The following is a 10,683-nucleotide window of genomic DNA, read 5'->3' as shown; positions in this document are numbered from 1 at the left end:
TGGAAGGGAAGATTAAATTCCAGAATTTTGGAAAGTATCCAAAATCATTTGTACTCAAAAATCATTTATTATTCTGTTTTACTTGTTCGCCAAGATGTGGTGATAAGCAAGTCTAGGAGAAAGTATGGTTAGTTCTCTAAGTTGTGAAATCAAATAAAATGGTGTGCTTTCTTACTAGTGTTAGAAGATTGTAATAGAGTCTTGATGTGAGGTTGTAGAAAGATATAACATTGTGAAAATCCTTCAGGGAGTGTGTGTTGGTGTAAGCCCTAGAGGCCAATACTTTTGGTACTTGTATCGAATTATTTATTAATAATAAAAGACTTTTTCTTTATTATGTTTGTCTAATAAAGTCCCTAGAATAGATAGTCCGTTTAATGTATCAAGTGTGACTTAATCATGAGATCACATTAAACATAAGGACACTATTCTTAAAGTATCCATAGTCGAGCTTTATTGTGAAGTGGGATAACATTAAAGCATTAAGACTATTATGTATACAGACTGATGATCACATCTCATGGATCATGGATAAGGAGTTATCAAGTCTTAAACATAGGTATGAATATTAAGAGTAATATTTATACTGGATTGATCCGCTATGAGAATACTATATAGAATGTTATGCAAAGTGTCATAAGTTATTCTCATGGTGATAATGGTGTATACCACCCTTCGACCTGAAACCACTATGGACCCTAGATGTAGAGTCGAGTGCCTTATTGCTGATCAAACGTTGTCCGTAACTGGATGACCATAAAGACAGTTGATGGATACTCCACAAAGCATGCTAAGGGACATGAGTGACCTAGATGGAATTTGCCCATCCTGCGTAACAAGATAAATGTCCATGGGCCCAATATTGAACTGGACAAGGATGACACGGTCTATGCCTTGTGTTCAATATAGACGTAAGGGCAAAAGGGTAATTATACACATAAGTATTATCACAAAAGGATTTGTCAGATTACATGACATTTTCGTGTCTTGGGTAACAGTGATGTGTTGCTAGATACCACTCACTGTTTATTATGTTAAATGCGTGATTTGATATAATTGCCAATGCCGCAAGAACCTACAGGGTCACACACAAAAGGACGGATTGATGAGAAATAGAGTAACTAAGAAACACCGTATGGTACAGTGCAATTAAGTGAATTGTAGAACATTGTAAGGTACAATGTACTTAAGTAGAATACGAAATATGGTAATGTACCACACGCTTAAGTGATTTTGGCATATTATAATATATGGGCCACATACACTTAAGTGAGCTTTTTAGCTTGCAATCCACACAAGTGGTTCTATAAATAGAACCCTTGTGCAAAAGCATTTTTATGCAGTTGCAATTTCGTTTCTCTCTCTCTCTCTCTCACACACACACACACACACACTCACTCAAAGCCTTCATTCGTAGCAGCTAGCACTGAGATTGAAGGAATCCGTTCGTGTGGACTAAGTAGAGGCGTTGTCATCATTCAACGTTCGTGATCGCTCCGTAGATCTGCATCAAAGGTTACAATCTCCACAAGAGGTAACAATTCTATCACTGATCATGGCCATTAGTAAGGATCACTAAAGGAGAAAATTTAAATTCCGTTGCGTTTTGGATCGCCCTTTTCCTTCAGTGTGAAGGTCCTTGATATACCCTTGATTTTAAGGGGAACATCAAATATTTTGTTTGAGAGAACTATCACAATGAATGAATGATCCTCTGAAAAATCAACCCTAAAAGTTTTTTTGAGGAAGCAACATCCCGGGGAATATTTGAAGGATCAACGTCCAAAAGAATTTTGTAGGAATCAAAATAGGAAAGGATTTTTGTGGAGGAATCAATGGGGGAGGCCTAAAAAAATTCATGCAAATATGTATTTAAAAATATATATGTTTGTGAAAATTATCAGGAAGTATCCTTTAGAAGAATGACAAAGAAATCTGGTGAAGAAGAATATGCTTGCTTCAAAAATCGCTGATGAAGAGGATGATGATAAGGTAACATCTCTAACTTATAAACAAATAATTAAATTAAGCATAAATCTTAGTAAAGAGAATGAGAAATTAAAAAGAAGCAATGTAGAGCTTAAAGATTATATAGAATTTCTCGAAAATAGTTATAAATTCTTGGGGAAGAATTAGTTGATGCTAGAAGTCAATTGTTAGAATCCAGCAAATGTGAAATCAGTATTTCGTTTTGCTTGAAACATAGGTAAATTTACAAAGGGTAAAGAAAAATAGGATTTAATTTTATCTAATCAAAGAGCTTCATATAATAAGGATGTATTACTCTATCAACCTAATAACGTGTTTATTTGTATTTGCCATGATAGGAAGAAATCTACTTTTTATGTGTTTAAGTGCAACTATTTAATAAACTTGAGCATTTAGAACCTTTTTGTTTATCTAAAATACAACATTTAAGATGGTGTAAAGAGGATAATCCAAGACATCTTAAATCTACCAACTCAAAATGATCAAAAAAATATTTTGGTGGCAAAAACAAAAATTTGATTTGTTTCACAGGTATGCTTTGCAATTTTGAGGGCTTAATCGTAATTTAAGAAAAGTTGTGCAAGACATGAGTTTGAAAGTTCCACCAAAAGATGGTTTTGATGATCTTGTTGGTTGAGGAACTCTTTGAAAAGTTTTTGTGATCTTGATTTATTTCTCTTGAAGAAATATGAACCAACTCTTATGTCAAGTAATCCAGAGATGGTAAAATTTTATTTTGTTCTCTCTCTCTCTCTCTTCAATAGGGGTTCTCAGAGTTTCTTGAGAATTTGAGGTAAAAAAGCATTTGATAGAAAATAAAATTCAGAAAACTCAGATTAATCCTCTAGCAAGTGGTTATTTAAGTGCCTAATGAATTCATTTTATTTTTTTAGTTTAATATCCATTTTGGTCCCGTATGTTAACTCCGAAGTTCATTTTTGTCTTTTAACTTAAAAAAGATACATATTGGTCCATTAACTCTTCAAAAAGCATCATGCTAATCTTTTCGTCTAATTAGCTATGAATTTAGCGACAAATTTCTGAATTTTCCCGTTGCTAATTAGACAAAAAAGATTAACATAGTATGTTTTGATGAGTTAAATGATCAATATGATTTTTTTTTAAAATTAAGAGATCAAAATGAACCTCAAAATTAACATATGAAACAAAAAAGCATTTAAGCCTTTAATTTTAGTTACATTTTGATTTGAGAAAGTGAGAATTTAAAGAAGAGGTGCAAAGCTGATAAAAAGGAGGTGCATGAAAAAGAAGTTAAACTTAAAGCCATCCAAGGCCCAAACTAAGAAAGTCTGAAAAACTTCTTATACTCGATTAAACCTAATATGCTAATCGATTAGGCGTGACTGAAATTCAAATTTCGCATCACTAAATCAATTAACAATCGACTAAATATATTTTCTCTCTCAAATCTTTAATAAATTAAAAGGAGATTAATCAAGCCAATAATCACATCTTCAAATCTCAATCAAATCATGTTATTTATCAAAAACACATGAGATACAAATTCTCATAAAAATCTAAATGATCAACTAATATTTTTCTTGATTAGAAAACTTTTTAACAAATTTTTTAAATCAATCTTTTCAGAAACAAATCTCTCTAATTTTCAATAACTTTTCAAATGAAAATAGTAATCAATGACTTTTCAAATGAAAATAGTGAAGATTTTGTTAGGAATAAAAAGAAGTGATAGATACATTATATGAAAATAAAAAATAAATAAAAAGGTGATAGAAGACATAGTGTATAGATAATAAAAAAGTTATAAAAGGAAAAGAAAAAAGAAGTTAAAAGCTCCGAGAATTCCAAATTAACAGAATTGAATTGACTGCGAGGATTTGTTGGATCACGATCCGTGTGCCCACAAAAATGGTAACGCGCCGCGCGGCTCTTGTATGCAGCTGCTATTTTCTTGGACGAAACTCTGACAATTTCATACTCACACACATTCTTTTTTCATTCCTCACCAAATAAAACAAAGGGCTCTTTTCTGTGAAAAAATGTCTCATCGTACAAAAGTACCAAAATACACATAAAAAATAGCACAAGGAAGATTCAAACCAGACAGACTCCTTGCGTTTCCTCTCTACCACTAGACTATTGGACAATTGTTAATAATAATTTCATGTTAAATAATTATTAAAAAATTTAATTTAATTAAATAGATTTTAAGAACATAAATTAAATAGAGTTTACATTTAATTAACTACTGGAATATATTTAATTGTAGCATCATTTTAAAATAATATTTATTTACATATTATGTAATAAATATATATTTAAAAATATTATGTAATCAATATTTTTTAAATAAATATTGTTTATATAATCATGTAATTTTTTTGCATATAAAATAAGTAATTTAATATTATAAAATAAATATTTATATAATAAATTAATTTTATTAAATATGAAATATAAAATAATTGTAATATGAAATATATTTATTAAATATATTATTAATGTTTGAAATATATTTTTAGTGTTTGAAATGATTAAAATCTCATAGGTTTATATATTTTGTTCTGTTCGGGATTAGAAATGAAATGATGATCGAAAGTGATAGTAGTTCTAAGCTTTCGATGCGGTGGAGATGTGGGATGCAAGGTTATCAGTCCATCGCTCAAGTCAGTATGTGAGGAATAAGAGTGAATTCAAATTGTGTTTGAAACTTGTTACCTGAGTTTGAGCCTTTTATATAATATATATATATATATATATATATATATTATATATATATATATATATATATATATATATATATATATATATATATATATATAGTAGATAGGGAATACCTAATTCGCTATTAGTTAGAAGTGAATAGCAGTGACTCGTTGGATGCACTTGTAATTGAGATCTCTGTGATCATCAGGATGAGAGTCCTCATGTGCTAAGAAGATTCTGAAAAGAATGTAATGTGTGTGTGCAAGGGTTGGTCGGGGTTGTTGTGATCGACCAAGAACAGTTGCACCCCAAACCCTTATCGATGTGTAGTAAGGTGAGGGTTTATTACATTAGCCTTAGACACCGACCATATTATCTACCTATTTCAATGCAGGTCTGGATTCAAGTGTTCTCGCTTTGGCTCGTGTTTGATCTTGCTCAGGATACTTGCAGAAGTGGATTAAAATGCACAAAAGGTCTTGGATCCCTGGAGTTTTGAATCTCAAAACAGTGAGATTCAAACTTAATTTCCAAAGGAAATTCTCAGGATTATCCTCTCAAATGAAAGGGTTTGGTGTTTGAGATCAAAGCTGGCGCGAAGGAGTCTTTAATTCTGAGCATAGTGGCCTCTATTAATAGTTGAATCAAGTGTTATTTGCACCTTACAATTGAGTTTCCAAAATTGGGAATGAGTGATGCATGTTTGCATGGGCGTATACAGGCCCATGAGATCATTCTATTTGATCCATAATTGAGTGTGAACAAGTCTGAAATCAAATTGGAGTGCTAGGCAATTGTACATGGAAGTTTGAAGTTTGATTTTTGCCAAATGATGATGCAATGTTCAAGCTATGCGCACACCATTCACATCTTGTCCAAAATGGATGAAATTAGACTTTTTGGAAATGCTTGATCAAGAGGAACAACTTTCATGTTGAACATTTTTCCTTTTGAAGCTTGTATCATGATGAAGTTTGAGGTGAAAATTTGGAAATTTTAACATATCAAAATTTGTTCTAAGTGTCAAGCCATATGTTCACTTATTCCATCTTGGCTAACTTTTTGTGTGAGCTTCAAATGAGAAAAGTTCCTTCATCAGAGTTGCAGCTCTTTCAAAGTCCATCAAAATGGACACAAATTTGACCTCATTTGGATTTGATATGAAGGAGTTATGTATTTTTGAAGTTGAGGAAAATCAATTGTTCAATGGTATTGGTCCAAAATGACCTATAATGTATCCTCATATCACATGCTCATAAAAGTTGAATTTGATATTCCTCCAAACATCAAAGTTGAAGTAGAAATCTTGAATTTGGTTGTGAAACTTAGAAATATTTCATCTTATAAAAATTGAGCAAGTTATGGCCTTGGGAAGTTGACCTCCAAATTAGGGTTTAGACAAAATGACCTATAATCTTTCACCATACAAAGTGACTTTCCAAACAAAAATATATCTAGATCTCAACATGAAAGTTGTTTGGAATGTCATTTATAGTAACTGTGCTCTTAGAATCATTTTCATATGACAAAAATTGTAGGAGATAGGGTCTAGGGGACCCCAAATTTGATCAGATGAATTCATCTGGTCAACCACCATCAACCAACTTTCTAGCTTGCAATTCTCTTGACTTTTGGGGCCCATGGGAGATCATATAGGCATAAGATGATTAAATTTGAAGTATCCCTTTAAAACTTTGATCAAATGTTAAAGAATCTTGGTGAAGAAGTTACACAAGATACCCAAATGAACTAGGGTTTCCAAGGCAAACCAATTCCAAAATTTTGATGAATTCTTGACCAAAATAACATGTGATGCTCACGGGGATCCATATATGATGCCTAGAGCCATTGTAGATCAATTCTTGATTGAGATCCTTGCACTGAGGGTCTTAAACCATAAATATGAACTTGATAGATCACAGGTGATCATGTGCCCTACCTACAAAAGAGTTAGAGAAATGCAAAGACATATTTTTGGTATTTTGGTTAGTAAAGATGATAAAATAAAAAGTATGATACAATCAAATGGTGCTTGGTGATCTCTCCTAATGCAAACCCAATGAATGAGGGGTAAGGAGGATTCCAATATGTGATCCCAATTCCAATGCATATGATGGTATATCATGAGGGATCTTAGGGTCAAAATTTGGGTCTTACAGCTACCCCTATTTAAGGACGTTCTAATTGAGGAGATGAAAGTTAAAATCTTCGTATCGACTCAGTAGAATGGGCTTAAATAACAATATAGAAACAAATTTTGGTCCCTAAGAGACCTCATGATGCATATGATATGAATGTTAAAATAAATATTTGTGGGGAAATGTTGCCACAAAGGAAAAGAATCTAGAGAGACTGAAAGTCCACTGGAGTATAATTCATTTCCATAAGGAAAACTCACTAGGGAGACAGAGACTCTAGTGGAAAAGGGTTGTGCGTAGGCCATGCTACGACTTAAAACAACTGGGGGAATCCATGAAAGAAAATCAATGGAAAGACTCGGCCGGGAAATAAAAGGGAACGTCTACAAGGGAAATGGGTAGATAAGAACAAAACTGAAATACTCGAACCAAGCAGGAACAACGATTTCACTAAGGAAAAACACACTCAAACTCGAATGGGGAAGAAAAGATCTTCAACATAGGAGGAGCAGAAATATATTATCCACTACCGGTTACTGGGTACGGGGATAACAAAATCTGACAGGGAGGACATCCGTTACCGGTTGGGGTAAACATATCAAGGATGACTCACATAGGGCTTCCAGGAGATGTATTCATTACCGGTTACTGGGTAAGAATAGACTTGTTGGGGAAAAATAGGATTTACAACTACCAGTTACTGGGCAGAAAACCAAAGGGAGAGAATATCCGTCACTGATTAAAGTGAACATATCAAGGATAGACTCAAAGGGAAGAAAATCCGTCATCAATTAAGATGAACATATCAAGGATAAACTTGCCTGGGGACGTAGAGGAGGATACCCATCACCGGTTAGGATGAACATATCAAGGATAAACCTCTTGAACAAAAAGTAGGAATTACATCTACCGAATGCTGGACAGAATACCAGAAAGAGAATATCCATCTTCGGTTAAGATGAACATATCAAGGATAGACTCCGAGGGGAAGAATAGGAATTATATCTATCAGTTACTGGATAGAAAACCACAAAGAGGATATCCGTCACCGGCTAGGCTGAACATATCAAGGATAAACTCTGCAAAGGGGGGAAAACAGGATTTACAACTACCAGCTACTGGGCAGAAGACCGCAAAGAGAAGGAAACCCGTCATCGATTAGGATGAACATATCAAGGATTAACTTTTTGGGAAAAAAATAGGGAATACAACTACCTTTTTACTGGGTACAATACCAGAAAGAGAATATCTGTCACCGGTTAGGATGAACATATCAAGGATAAACTCAAAGCAGGGGAAGAAAATATCCGTCATCGGTTAGGATGAACATATCAAGGATATACTTCCTGGGAAACGTGAAAGCGAATCCGTTAGGAAAAAAGGGTTTACGTTTGTCGGGTATTGGGCAAGAAGTAACAAACTACAAACTGAGGAGAATACTACCAGTTACTGGGTAATAAACTCTTAGGAGACCAAAAGCATCTATCTAGGTAAGATCTAGAAAGAAACGGTCAATCAAGACTCAACCCAATGAGGATGTAGCTCAAGGGGAGTGGTTCCATCCAGATACTCAACTGGGGAGGAAACTGAAATAATAATCATCCACGAGGAAATAACTCAGTGGGGAAGGGAGAAAGGTTAAAGTATTTTTGCTTAGGGGGATGACACTCTACAATTGAAGGAGGACAGACACACCGAACCTGTATGGGGATAAAGTACCACCATAGTAGAGGATTAAAATCACAAAATGTAATAATGCGAGTTATATGAGTGTATATGTATATATGATGATTATGCTGACAAAACAATCATAAAGGATAAAAAATGTTGTTGGTTCGAATCATCGATACAATTCCTAGCCAATCCACAAAAGAGGGAAACAACAGCTGGAGAAAAGATTAAACACCTCGACGGTTCAACCCTATCTGGGGAAGAAAGGAGGAGATCTGCTGAGGAAACTGCTATTAATTCCGTGGGGAATTTTAGGTCAACATCATATTAAATGGGAGACAATCCTGCGGGGGATAAACACAAATAGCTGCTCAGAAACCAGGAGGAAACTCTGACTGGGGATGAATCTGATGACGACTTGTGGGGAACAAACTGTTATAATGAAATGCTTACAACCTCAACTGGAGATGCCGATGAACTTGGCTGGGGAAATCAACAAACACCGGATACTGACATACTGCTGGGGATGAAAGAGGAGTTACGCCAACTTCTTGGGGAAAACCAATAATGCTCCACACTTAGGGTTTACCGCTTTCAAACCAATGTTGATATTCCTCTCAATGAAATCGACTGTTTTAATGTTTTTGCTTAAAATTTTAATTTAAAAAACGATCATAATAAAATTTAAATCTATTTGGCTGAATTAAACAAGAGTAGAAACAATTGGATAAAAGCTCAACTTTATTTAATAGAATGGTAGTCTGTAAATGACAAGACTCCATAGATCTTTACAAAAGTTTGAAAAATGGTAATTTACATGGAAAAGGGATACATTGAATACAATGATCACCAATCCTTCTACCAACTCTTGATATCCCCTGTGCTCTCGACTGCTACTGGGGATCAGAATTCGGCAATGTGCTCAAGAAAGTCTTTAAAAACTGGAGATCAACAGGATGCAGTTACTTTCCATAATCCCTAATTTTTGCACAAATTGCCCCAAGGTGGGGTACTCAATTTATCGGGATGATTCTTTCTGTTTTTATGTCTCTAATTTTTGTCTGGATCGCCCTTTCAGGTTTTCTATCCACCGAGACATTCATTTTTGCCTAAGCCGCCCTTTCAGGTTTTCAACTTAGCGAGTTGTTCTTTTTCTTTTTAGGCGAAGTATTTCTTGACTGCATCTACGTTCACAGGATGAGTGAACTCTTCACCACCCATAGTTGTAAGAATCAACGCACCGCCTGAAAAGGCTCTCTTAACAACATATGGGCCTTCATAATTAGGAGTCCATTTGCCCCTAGAATCTGGTTTGAGAGATAGAATTTTCTTGAGCACAAGGTCACCTTCTCTAAACACCCGAGGTCTGACCTTCTTATCAAATGCCTTCTTCATCCTCTGCTGGTACAACTGACCATGACACATGGCAGTCAACCTCTTCTCTTCAATCAAATTCAGCTGATCATACCTGGTCTAACACCATTAAGCCTCAGTCAACTTGGCTTTCATCAAAACACGCAATGATGGGATCTCAACCTCTACCGGGAGCACAACTTCCATGCCATAAACAAGTGAGAAAGGGGTTGCCCCTGTTGAAGTAAAGACGGATGTACGGTACCCATGCAAGGCAAACTGGAGCATCTCATGCCAATCCTTATACGTCACAACCACCTTCTGAATGATCTTCTTCATGTTCTTGTTTGCAGCTTCAACAACCCCGTTCATCTTAGGTCTGTAGGGAGAAGAATTATGATGTGCAATCTTGAAGTCTTTGCAAAGAGCTTCCACCATGTTATTATTCAAGTTCGATCCATTACCAATAATGATCTTACTGGGCACACCATAACGACATATAATATGATTTTTGATAAACCTTACAATAATTTGCTTGGTTACATTTGCATACGATGCCGCTTAAACCCACTTTGTGAAGTAGTCAATAGCCACCAAAATAAAATGACATCCGTTCGACGCTTTGGGCTAAATCATGCCAATCATATCGATTCACCACATGGAGAAGGTCCATGGAGAGGAAATGGCGTTCAACAGTGTCGGAGGAACATGAATCTTATCTGCATAGATTTGACACTTGTGGCATTTCTTCACAAACTTGCAACAGTCAGATTCCATTGTCAGCCAATAGTAACCTGCTCGCAACATCTTATTTTCCATCGCATGTCCATTGGAATGAGTACCA

This window comes from Lathyrus oleraceus, chromosome 2 (assembly GCF_024323335.1).
Source record: "Lathyrus oleraceus cultivar Zhongwan6 chromosome 2, CAAS_Psat_ZW6_1.0, whole genome shotgun sequence".
In the NCBI taxonomy this organism is placed as follows: domain Eukaryota; kingdom Viridiplantae; phylum Streptophyta; class Magnoliopsida; order Fabales; family Fabaceae; genus Lathyrus; species Lathyrus oleraceus.
Note: the sequence above shows the minus strand (reverse complement) of the source record.